This window comes from Moschus berezovskii, chromosome 8 (assembly GCF_049115385.1).
Source record: "Moschus berezovskii isolate FMDL1 chromosome 8, NW_MosBer_1.0, whole genome shotgun sequence".
NCBI classification, from domain to species: Eukaryota; Metazoa; Chordata; class Mammalia; order Artiodactyla; family Moschidae; genus Moschus; species Moschus berezovskii.
Window position 1 is genome coordinate 84,310,993 of NC_142467.1, and position 12,692 is coordinate 84,323,684.

The following is a 12,692-nucleotide window of genomic DNA, read 5'->3' on the forward strand; positions in this document are numbered from 1 at the left end:
TGATTCACTGGAAAAGACCCTGGTGCTGGTAAAAATTGAGGGCAGGAGGAGAAGGGGGCAACAGAGGATAAGATGGTTGGATGGGCATGAGTTTGAGCAAACTTTGGGAGATAGCGAAAGACAGGGAAGCCTGGTGTGCTGCAGATCATGGGATCGTACAGAGTTGGACATAACTGAGGAATTTGTTGAACTGAACGAAAAATTGAAGAAGTAAATTTAATTCTTGATTTGTCACTGATTCAGAGAGTAAGGGTCAACCTCACTCCTTGGCAAAGCATAGGTGATTGCAGGGTTGTTTTTATAATATAATTTCTCTTGTTCTATGCTTTTGCCTCAGAGAGGAGAAATTCTGCAACCGTGCTCCTCCCATAATACAGTCACACACATGTACCTGTGCACATGTATACACTACCTATAAATGTAAACACAAGTATAAATGAGACATTTAGGTTCATTCATCCATTTCATGCTGGGCATGGTGCTAAACATATATGTTTATAGCAATGATTCTGAAAGATATGGTGTCTTGGAGCTTACAGTCTAAAAACTCTCAGGAAAATGAAGTGTAAGATCTTGAATTCACTTTGATTTTTTCTTAAAGTAATAAACTTAGGAGAAGGAAAAAAATCAATCCTGTATCCATATTTCTATAATACTGAGTGTCTGAATATGAATATTTCCTGGGTTTTAAAACTCTTGAATATTGAATTGAAAATTATTGTGGTTAGGTCCTTCTTTCACTATTAACATTATTTCATTTTATCTTTACATTGTGAACATTCACAAATTTATTTTAGAAACCCCTTAAGAGCCTCCCAGCTATATTCTAGAAGTCACTATACAACCATATCTAGTAATTTTTTCCAGAAAAACAGACTGGATCAGCAATATTGACATTTATGTGTGCACCCATTTGTAAATAAGTATTGAATTGTTAGTGTGCGTCAAGCTCTGTTCTGGGGCAGACATACAGGAGGGTTCAACATGAGGAGAAGGATATCATTAACTAACCATGACTAGAATGAGTCTTATTAGAGGTAAATCAAGAACAAGGAAATCCCATTCATAGATAGAATCTATGACTGATATGGCTGATAGAATCTAAGACTGAATTTCTGAGGGAGGGGGTAATCAATATACAATGATGTGAAGTGGAATGGGCATCAAATAAGAAAGAATGTGTGAAACGTCTGAAGTGAACAATTCAGCACATGCCTTGTTTGAATTTTGCAGGTAATGCTGCTGCTGCTGCTAAGTCACTTCAGTCGTGTCCAACTCTGTGTGACCCCATAGACGGAAGCCCACCAGGCTCCCCCGTCCTGGGATTCTCCAGGCAAGAACACTGGAGTGGGTTGCCGTTTCCTTCTCCAATGTGTGAAAGTGAAAAGTGAAAGTGAAGTCGCCCAGTCGTGTCCGACCCCCAGAGACCTCAAGGACTGCAGCCCACCAGGCTCCTCCATCCATGGGATTTTCTAGACAAGAGTACTGGAGTGGCTTGCCATTGAAGATATTCCAACTGATTTCAACCAACTGTGATAGATCATGAAATAGGAAAAATATTTAAGCCATCAAGGTTAAACAGATTCCTTGTGTCCCACCTTCAGTTGGGCAGGCAGTTACTTTATCTTTAGATTTAAAAAAAGAACTTTGAGCATTTGTGTAGCATCACTTATCTTATTCATTACTAAGAAAACTATAAAACTCTATGAAAAGAGAATTTTCAGAAAAAGATAAAAGTATGACTGCCTTACAGACATAAAAATGAACATGTGTTAAAAAATTAATCCTATTTATTAATTAATAAGGGAATCAGGCAAATGTTATAACTGATTCAGAAACTTAAGAATAGATACATTTGTAGAACAGGAATAGTGCAATATAGGTGCAAATGGAAAGCAAAACTTAGAGGAATGGAGAAGGAAGTCAGTTGTTTTTTACAGGCCAGAATTTGCCTGCATATAGATAATAATTACTTTTCTTTGCTATAAGTTATTCACAATTTGTAATTAGTTGTAAAATTGCTTCAGTGGAACCCAAATCAGAAAACCCTCAGGGTCTAAACAATGCAGTTTTTCACTGAAGCACAAATTCCTTCCTATAGTCTAAACATGGAACCAAACATCCTTAACCCAATGGTTAAGGATCATTTAAAACAAAGTGAATAGCCCATGCATGGAGTGAAAAAAATCCCACAAATGGTGTTTTAAATGTTTACCTAATGCAGAGCATAGAACATAAGTGCTCAAAAATGTTTGTTGAATATTTATTGCTATAGAAATACTGTCATTATGGAAAACATTCTGTAAAAACAGTAGATAAAACAATGGAATTCTATATAGCAATAAAAATATATGTTGCTTTATATAGTAATAAGAAAGTAAAAACAATAATTACAACAGTAGAATACTATATAGCAATAAAAATAAATAAATCAACTTTACACAAAAACATGGCTAATCTCACAAATAAAACAACTGAGCCAAAAAGTCGGGTACATAAAGAGTACATATTGTATGATTCTAATTATATAGAACAAAAAACACACAAAAGTAATTCATGTTACTTTAGGGATTACCCTTGGAGGGGAGGTGTAACTGGGATGGGCATGAGGGGCCTTCTGGGACACAGGATATTTCTTGAAATGGTGTTGGCTGCTTGTGTATTTTTACTTTGAATTGTGCACCTTTTCTTTTTATGTGTACCTTTTTGTACACATGTTAATACAAACATTTAAAGTTTACCAAAAGTTGATATACACAAATACACATATAATTACCTCTAAAAAGAGCACCTAGGTAAATTTCTATTTACATTAAATCATATATATTATCAATATCAGCTTAAAAGCAACGTGTTAATAATAATCTTCTCTAGACAGTGGGATTATGAGTAACTTTTACTTCTGTCTTTGTGTCTTTTTGCTTCCCTGGTGGCTCAGCTGGTAAAGCCTGTAATGTGGGAGACCTAGGTTCAATCCCTGGGTTGGGAAGATCCCCTGGAGAAGGGAATGGCTACCCATTTCAGTGTTCTGGAATGGAGAATTCCATGGACTCTATAGTCCATGGGGTCAAAAACAGTCGGAGACGACTGAGTGACTTTCACTTTCATGTCTTTTTACACAATAAATCTATTTTTTTTTTGTCTTAAGAAAAACAACAAAATTGTAATTTAAAAAGTAGATTATTAGTTACTCATGAAGTAAAACTGTAACTATTACACATAATAAATATCTCAATTGTATTATATTAGTCAAAGAGACAAATCCAATTTATTTATTATAAGAAATTCCAAAACTTTGGCCACCTCATGCGAAGAGTTGACTTACTGGAAAAGACTCTGATACTGGGAGGGATTGGGGGCAGGAGGAGAAGGGGACGACAGAGAATGAAATGGCTGGATGGCATCACCGACTCGATGGACATGAGTTTGAGTGAACTCTGGGATTGGTGATAGACAGGGAGGCCTGGCGTGCTGTGATTCATGGAATCGCAAAGAGTCGGACATGACTGAGCAACTGAACTGAACTGAACTGATGTGATTTTGAAGGATAAGAAATTCCACAGTCTGTTGTCTGCAAGCTGGAGACCCAGGGAAGCAAGTAGTTCCAGTCCACCTGTGAAGGCCTGAGGACCAGAAAGTTGTTGGTTTAATTCCCAGACTGAGCACAGAAGACTGAAGTCCCAGCTTAAACAGCCAGGCAGAGAGTGAATTCTCCCTTCCTCTATCTTTTGCTCTATTCTGTCTCTTGAGGGGTTGGATGATGCCTATCCACAATGGTGAGGGTGATCTTTGCTCAATCTACTGATTTAAATGCACTTAGTCTCTTCCAGAATACCTTCCTAGACACACTGAGAATAACGTATAACCAAATATCTGGGCACCTTGTGACTGCCAAGTTGATGTTTGACTAAAATTAATCATCATACCAATCTTGTTGAATTTACTTAATTCATTCATGTGAATTCCAATAAGTGTCTAGAAAAAATACTGAAGAACATTAGCTTCACTATCACAAGTAAACTCATTCGTTTTCCATTTTAAGTCGAGGTGATTACTGTTTATCCTGTAAATAACACTGACTTCACAGGATCATTTTACCTGAAAACATGTTTGGCACAGTTCTTGAGAATTCACAGTTTATAAAGTATTCATATAGTTTCCCTCCAGTTGCCCTGAGCAAAGGAAACAGTTTTTTCAAATGTTCAGTCCCGAATGGTACAAAAGTAAGATCCTTACCAAGCATCACTACAAACAAAGGTAGTGAAGGTGATGGAATTCCAACTGAGCTATTTCAAATGTTAAAAGATGATGCTGTGGAAGTGCTGCACTTAATATGCCAGCAAATTTGGAAAACTAAGCAGTGGCCACAGAACTGGAAAAAGTCAGTTTTCATTCTGATCCCAAAGAGAGGCAATGTCAAAGAATGTTCAAACTACTGCACGATTGCACTCATCTCACACACTAGCAAAGTAATGCTCAAAATTCTCCAAGTTAGGCTTCAACAGTACATGAACCGAGAACTTCCAGATGTTCAAGCTGGCAAAGGAACCAGAGATCAAATTGCCAACATCCGCTGGACCATAGAAAATGCATGAGAATTCCAGAAAAACATTGACTTCTGCATTGACTACTCTAAAGCCTTTGACTGTTTGGATCACAACAAACTGTGGAAAACTCTTACAGAGATGGGAATACCCGGCCACTTTATTTGGCTCCTGAGAAATCTGTATGCAGGTCAAGAAGCAGCAGTTAGAACTGGACATGGAACAATGGACTGGTTCCAAATTGAGAAAGGAGTACGTCAGTATATACTGTCACCTTGCTTATTTAACTTCAATGCAGAGTACATTATGTGAAATGCCAGATTAGATAAGCACAACCTGGAATCAAGATTGCAGGGAGAGATATCAATAACCTCAGATATGCAGATGACACCACCCTTATGGCAGAAAGAGAAGAGAAACTAAAGAGCCTCTTGATGAAAGTGAAAGAGGAGAGTGAAAAAGTTGGCTTAAAACTCAACATTCAGAAAACTAAGATCATGGCATCTGGTCCCATCACTTCATGGCAAATAGATGGGGAAACAATGGAAACAGTGACAGACCTTATTTTCTTGGGCTCCAAAATCACTGCAGATAAAAGACGCTTGCTCCTTGGAAGAACAGCTATGATCAACCTAGACAGCATATTAAAAAGCAGAGACATTACTTCTAACAGTTTCATATAGTCAAAGCTATGGTTTTTCCAGTAGTCATGTAAGGATGTGAGAGTAGGACTGTAAAGAAAGCTGAGCACTGAAGAACTGATGCTTTTGAACTGTGATGTTGGAGAAGACTCTTGAGAGTCCCTTGAACTGCAAGGAGATCCAACCAGTCCATCCTAAAGGAAATCAGTCCCGAATATTCATTGGAAGGATTGATGCTGAAGTTGAAGCTTCGATCCTTTGGCCACCTGATGTGAAGAACTGACTCACTGGAAAAGATCCTGATTGAAGGCAGGAGGAGAAGGGGATGACAGAGGATGAGATGGTTGGATGGCATCACCAACTTGATGGACATGAGTTTGCGCGAACTCTGGGAGTTGGTGATAGACAGGGAAGCCTGGAGTGCTGCAGTCCGTGGGACTGCAAAGAGCTGGACAGGACTGAGTGACTTAACTGAACTGAAGATTCTTACTTGACTATATGTCTACAGTCAAGTGACTATAAAATGTCACTTACATGACTATAAAAATGCAAACAATTTATGTCATCATTTCAGCTGTGGTCAGATTGACAATAGACCCTCCCACCTCATTCATTTGTTCCTGAGTGAAAGATGAGATGAATTTGCCAATCAGGGTGGAGAGGCAATTAATGATGTGAAGTAGACAGACCCTTCAGTCTCGGCTTGGTTCTAGACAACTAGCTGTCCTGAACTGGCTACAGAAGGCACATCCAGAGTCAGTCAGTATACTAGGTAACAATGCACTTGTAACTTCAACGTTATCCTGGCAATTTCCCATTTCAAGTTCGTCATAAAACAGAAAATGTTGAAAAATATTTACAATTTTAAACAAATATACTTTTCTTTCAAAACATTTGGCTCAAAGAAATGTATCTATATCTACAATTATATAGAAAATCTGTGATTCTACATTTATTTGGTCAGACAGAAGAGAGAAACAGTCACATATATTTCCTCAAAAGCAAGTAGTTTCAGGTAAGCTAGTTTAGTTGTTTAACACATTTATGCTCAGTTATCGGTTCCTGGGGATATGGTTATTAATACACAATGTTGACTCTAAAACAACATTTTTGTTAAAAGTCAGAGATACTTCTGAGAACCTTATAAAAGCTACAGTACTCCTCAGGAATAAAGATTTGTATAAAATTTTTTAAAATGCATTTCATCTGTATAATTTTCAAATTATCTTTACCATGATCATGATAATGAGGGATGAGAAAATAACAGTAATATACATTGATTACTACCTAAGAGTCAGTTTTAGGGTAAGTGACTTAAGATTATTTTTTCAAACCTTAAATATTCCTAACAGGCTATATTATTATACCCATTTTACAGATCAGGAGACTGAGACTTAGGGAGGTGATGTAGTTTATTCAGGGTCACTGACAGTGAATGTTGAACTGTCAAGCCCAGGTTGTGGCTAATCATTCTGAACAGACGTGAGTTTGGTGTTTATCAATAAGCAAATAACATGCAATGAGATAAAATCCTAAATGGTTTCCTTATGTATATGCCTAATCTCTCAATGTGCTGTTTTGTTATTATGTCCATGAAATAACTATTTAAAAGAGTATTGACTTCTCACAGTTTTAGTGTGACAATGAAAAAAATTTAAAGGAAGGAAGATGCATGGAACTTCGGTAAAATAATTACATAACTCACAGAGGAAACGTCTGCAAAATATAAGGAAAATAGATTGCAAGGCTCTGATTCCATGAAAACAGGACCCAACTCTGTCCTTTCTTAGTTTATGATGTCATGCAATCCCTTGACTTATTTCTCCAGAATTCACAGTTACCCATCATTTGTAGAATAGTCACATAATTTCCCTCAAGCTATCCGGAGGAGCTACAGAAAATAAAACAATGATTTTATGTCATTGCTTTGCTAATGCCCTGGGAGCTATTCAGCCCACCCACATTCTATCAAGATGCCATTATGGGAAGAATAAGCTCTTTGTAACACAAGCAATATAATTTCAAGAATGTGGTGTTGTGAGTGCATGTAATCATTATAAAAATATCTATTCAAGTAACCCACAGCCATCTCATGATTTATCTCTTTCATCTAATTCTGTATTGGATCATTTGAATGTAAAATTATCAGAAGAAGGTCTTTTGTAAATGGAAACTCAGGGTCTGCTTCGTGTAAGAACTTGAGTCTCTGCACCTCTCAATTACATATTCTTAAGTGGGACCAGAGCAACCAGATCATGCTGCGGCCAAATTGGTTACTACCATTTACCACCTTCTTAATAATTAATATGGGTCATGTTTATGATGGCAATAGAATCAATAATAAAATAGGAATACAGAAAATGATAATGTTTTGTTCTACCTTAATCTGATTTTCTACCCAATCTTTTTCTTTTTTTTATAATTAAAAGAAGTATAAATACATTTTTCTATAATCTGTTTTATTTAGCAAATCTATGTTTACGGGGGTGGGGTGAGGGGTGAGGCGGAGGGGTTGAGCACACTGGTTCAATATATTGGCTCTGGAGGAGACAGCCTGTGTTCAAATCCTGGTCTTATACTACTTGTCTAAGACAGTGGTTTTAAAACTTTCTGGTGCATCAGAATTGCCCAGGAGGCTTATTAAACTTCACATTACTGAGCCCTACTCGCAAAAATTTTAAGTGCATATGAGATAGAGCCCAATAATTTGCATTTTTAGTAAGTGATGCTAACATAGCTGATTCAGAGACACCCTTTGAGACACAAATGTCAATTTCTCTGAGCCTCAGTTTCCTTATTTGTAGAATTTAGTAATAATAGCTCCTACTTAAAATGACTAATTTCCAAGAATAGTGCAATTTAGAAAAAATAAAACAAAGTTTATTATTTCAATGTGAATTATAACTAATTAAAGAGATTGTGCTTTTTCAGTTGTGCTAGCTAAGTAAATCCTTTATGTGATAATCTAGATTGATATTAAGAATATGTGTATAATTCCATAGTTTCATAAAAATGCCTCTTTGCTTTATCAAGAATTTTCAATAGCCAACTTTCATTTAAGTCCAGAAACATGTGCCCGTTATGACAGACACTATTGGTTACCTTGTAATGATTCTACCTTCTTTCCCTTTATCCTTGACTCCTATTAACAATTCCTCGAGGAAGCCACCTCCTTATGAAGGGTCACATGTATTAGGGGAAGCTGTACTCTTTCCTAGAGTGTCCTGATTAATCTAAGCGCCTTAAGGTGATCATGAGAACAGAATGCAGTTCTTGTCTAGGAGAAATGCAGGTTAGATTTCAGGGAGCACTTCTGGGAAATGGTTTTTGTTCACCTAGAATAACACTGGATCTTGGGGTATCTATATGCTGCATGGTACTGCTACAACTGTCTCAGGACCATAAGGGGAGACAGCCTGAGGATAACCTGATACAGGAAGGATAGGAGAGCAGAGGGATGGGAAATCCAGGCCTGTGATCATGGGACTGAACCACAGAATTAACTTACTTTGGAATTACTATAACTTCCTGTTCCACATTATTTAAGATAACACATTTCCCTTATTGTTTAAACTATTTTCAACTCTATTTTCAGTTTTTGCTGCTGAAGGTGTCTTAACTGATAAACCAATTTATTAAGCATATTATCCTTGAAATTAATTAATATTATCAGAGTACTACTGGTGCCTGGGGTTCTCATTTAAGCTGCAGCATTGATAGACAGTGTGACTAATGATTTAACTTCTGCTGCTGCTGCTAAGTCGCTTCAGTAGTGTCTGGCTCTGTGCGACCCCATAGACGGCAGCCCACCAGGCTCCCCCGACCCTGGGATTCTCCAGGCAAGAACACTGGAGCTGGTTGCCATTTCCTTCTCCAATCCATGAAAGTGAAAAGTGAAAGTGAAGTCACTCAGTCTCCTAGCGACCCCATAGACTGCAGCCTACCAGGCTCCTCTGTCTATGGGATTTTCCAGGCAAGAGTACTGGAGTGGGTTGCCATTATCTGATTTAACTTCTAGGCTTCTTCAATTCCTTCATTTGTATAATGATGGCATTGGGCTGGATCATTTCTCAAGACATTCCAAGTTTAAAATACTGGGGACACTGGATTCCATGCCACATGAAATATAATGATGTATATCCATTGAACAATGAAATTATATATGTGTCCAGTACTATTGCCTAGAAAATCCCATGGATGGAGGAGCCTGGTAGGCTGCAGTCCGTGGGGTCGCTAAGGGTCGGACACGACTGAGTGACTTCACTTTCACTTTTCACTTTCCACTTTCACACATTGGAGAGGGAAATGGCAACCCACTCCAGTGTTCTTGCCTGGAGAATCCCAGGGATGGGGGAGCCTGGTGGGCTTCCGTCTATGGGGTCACACAGAGTCGGACACGACTGAAGTGACTTAGCAGCAGCAACACAATAACTACATAATGTAGTCATACCTATGTAACATAATGATTACATATGTATTTTTATAATAATTTAATATAACAAATATTATATACTCTGATTTACCTACAGTGAGTATCTGGTCATTACCATGGTGGAGTTAGTTGAATACTGCTGCTGCTAAGTTGCTTCAGTCGTAGCCGACTCTGTGCGACCCCATAGATGGAAGCCCACTAGGCTCCCCCATCCCTGGGATTCTCCAGGCAAGAACACTGGAGTGGGTTGAATATTACAGCTCTTTAAATGGTACTTTTGTAAGGAATAATTGATTCCTCATAATGTTTCTAATTTGGGGGAAAATAAAGATAATACTATTTGTATTTTCATGTGTTATATTTAAATACATAAATATGGACATGGACAATATTTAAAATGAAAAGTTATCTGTTAAGAAGTGAGATCACCAACTGGTGATCATTCTAAAGGAGATCAGTCCTGGGTGTTCATTGGAAAGACTGATGCTAAAGCTGAAACTCCAATACTTTGGCCACCTCATGCGAAGAGTTGACTCACTGGAAAAGACTCTGATGCTGGGAAGGATTGGGGGCGGGAGGAGAAGGGGATGACAGAGAATGAGATGGCTGGATGGCATCACCGACTTGATGGACATGAGTTTGAGTGAACTCCGGGAGTTGGTGATGGACAGGGAGGCCTGGCATGCTGTGATTCATGGGGTCACAAAGAGTCAGACACGACTGAGCGACTGAACTGAACTGAACTGAACTGAGACCACTTTTCTCTCCAGAAGTATACACACTTGCATACCCTCCATCTTTGTTGCTATTATAGATAAATTTTATAATTTGTGTGACTTAGGCATGCAAAAATAAAATAGAAAAATTTCACTATAGTTGCACTTTAATTCTCTTTTGGCCTCATCAGTTCAGTTCAGTTCAGTTCAGTCGCTCAGTCGTGTCTGACTCTCCGCAACCCCATGAATCACAGCACGCCAGGCCTCCCTGTCCATCACCAACTCCCGGAGTTCACTCAAACTCATGTCCACAGAGTTGTGATGCCATCCAGCCATCGCATTCTCTGTCGTCCCCGTCTCCTCCCGCCCCCAACCTTTCCCAGCATCAGAGTCTTTTCCAGTGAGTCAACTTGTCGCATGGCCTCATAGCCACCAATAAAAAACAAAACAAAAGCAAATCAAGTTGAAGTATGCCATTTTCAGGTTTTTGTTACTTCGTTTGGGTAAATACTAATCAATTCAAGATGCTCTCACCTACAGCTTTCCTTCCTTTCTCTTCAGTTCCAGGATGGCTACATTGTACCATGGAAGAGATAAGGTTCCAGTTACTAGCATCCAATCCCAGTGGTTTACAATGATATATAAATATTCCTTTGTTCCTAGATTATTTATCTCGGTGGCATCTATAGTTGGCCTATTTGGGGCTACTATTCTTCTTCAGTCACACAGTTCTTTTGGTGGTCTCCTTGTCTTAAGTATAGTTTTTTTTCTGATTTCAAAGTTCACCAACTACTTCCTTATCCCTCCTGGTGACACAGGAAAAGATGGGACACTCTTCCACTTCTGCTATGTGGGTGAACAACTCAAGTTAAGTGGCTACCATAACCCCTCTTTATTCCTTTCATATCTGTCTATCCCGGTATCTGCGTCTGTATCTACATACGATATCTGCTCTATTATTTTTATATTTTGTGTTGTTGGAAAGATCTACAAGCTACTCTATTAAGGTCGGCAAGATCGTTGAAATGAAGGCTTTATGTGAGTCTCACTACCATCTTAGGCCTCACCCAAGAAGGAACAAGACACCAGTCCTTTCTCTGGTGGCCAAAAACAGAAACTTCTTTGGATTTTTTTTATCAAGCCCTCTATTCTGGGCAGGTTTGGGGAGGAAGCAACAGAGCTCTGAGCTCCCCAGTCTGCTCTGTGGGCATGTCTTTCTGATTCTGCCCTTTACAGAGGGCTGAAAGTTTACATTCTTTTGGGCTAGAAAACTCTTGTGTTATCTTACATTGCTTCAAGTTCATTATGGCCTGAATTCTGTGCTGAGTCCCTGAGGTGCCTAATCTTGATGTGCAAATGTACATGTATAGCAAAAAAATATCTTAATAAGATTGGTCTTTGACATCCAAGGCCACTGCCTGTACCGTGAGTTCAAAAAACAAGAAGCAAGGAGAAAAGTGCCAAAAAGAAACACTGTGGCAATTACTTCAGAATTTCACCCTGTTATATCCTAAAAATAAGAAATCTCTTTTATTTTTCCAATGAAATTGTGCACTTTTTTCTCTGTATATAGGTAGTATATTGAGCTATAGTTATAGCTGAATGGCAACCCACTCCAGTATTCTTGCCTGGAGAATCCCAGGGACAGAGGAGCCTGTTGGGCTACCGTCTATGGGGTCGCACAGAGTCGGACACAACTGACTTAGCAGCAGCAGCAGCATAACAGTAGCTAGCTCTACCTTTCTTTTCCTCAAGTCACTATGACTTTCTGCCTCCACAGTGTCTTTCTCTCCTCACTGTCAAAATTTTTGTTTCCAGACTTTTACTGCTTTTTTTCTTTTATGACTGCAAAAGTCTAAACAGGCTTCCATATTTCTTTCTTTTTTTTTTTCTATTATCAGTTCAGTTGCTCAGTCATGTCCAACTCTTCGTGCGACCCCATGGACTGCAGCACACCAGCTTTCCCTGTTCATCACCAACTCCCAGAGCTTACTCACTGAGTCAGTGATGCCATCCACCCATCTCATCCTCTGTCATTCCCTTCTCCTCCTGTCCTCAATCTTTCCCAGCATCAGGGTCTTTTCAAATGAGTCAGTTCTTTGCATCAGGTGGCCAAAGTACTGGAGTTTCAGCTTCAGCATCAGTCCTTCCAATGAATATTCAGGGCTGATTTCCTTTAGGATGGACTGGTTGGATCTCCTGAAGTTCAAGGGACTCTCAAGAGTCTTTTCCAACATCACAGTTCAAAAGCATCAATTCTTCGGCACTCAGCTTTCTTTATAGTCTAGTCTACCTCATATAACAATTAGTTATTAATTTATTCAAAAAACATTTACTGAGTGTCAACAGGGTGCCGTGT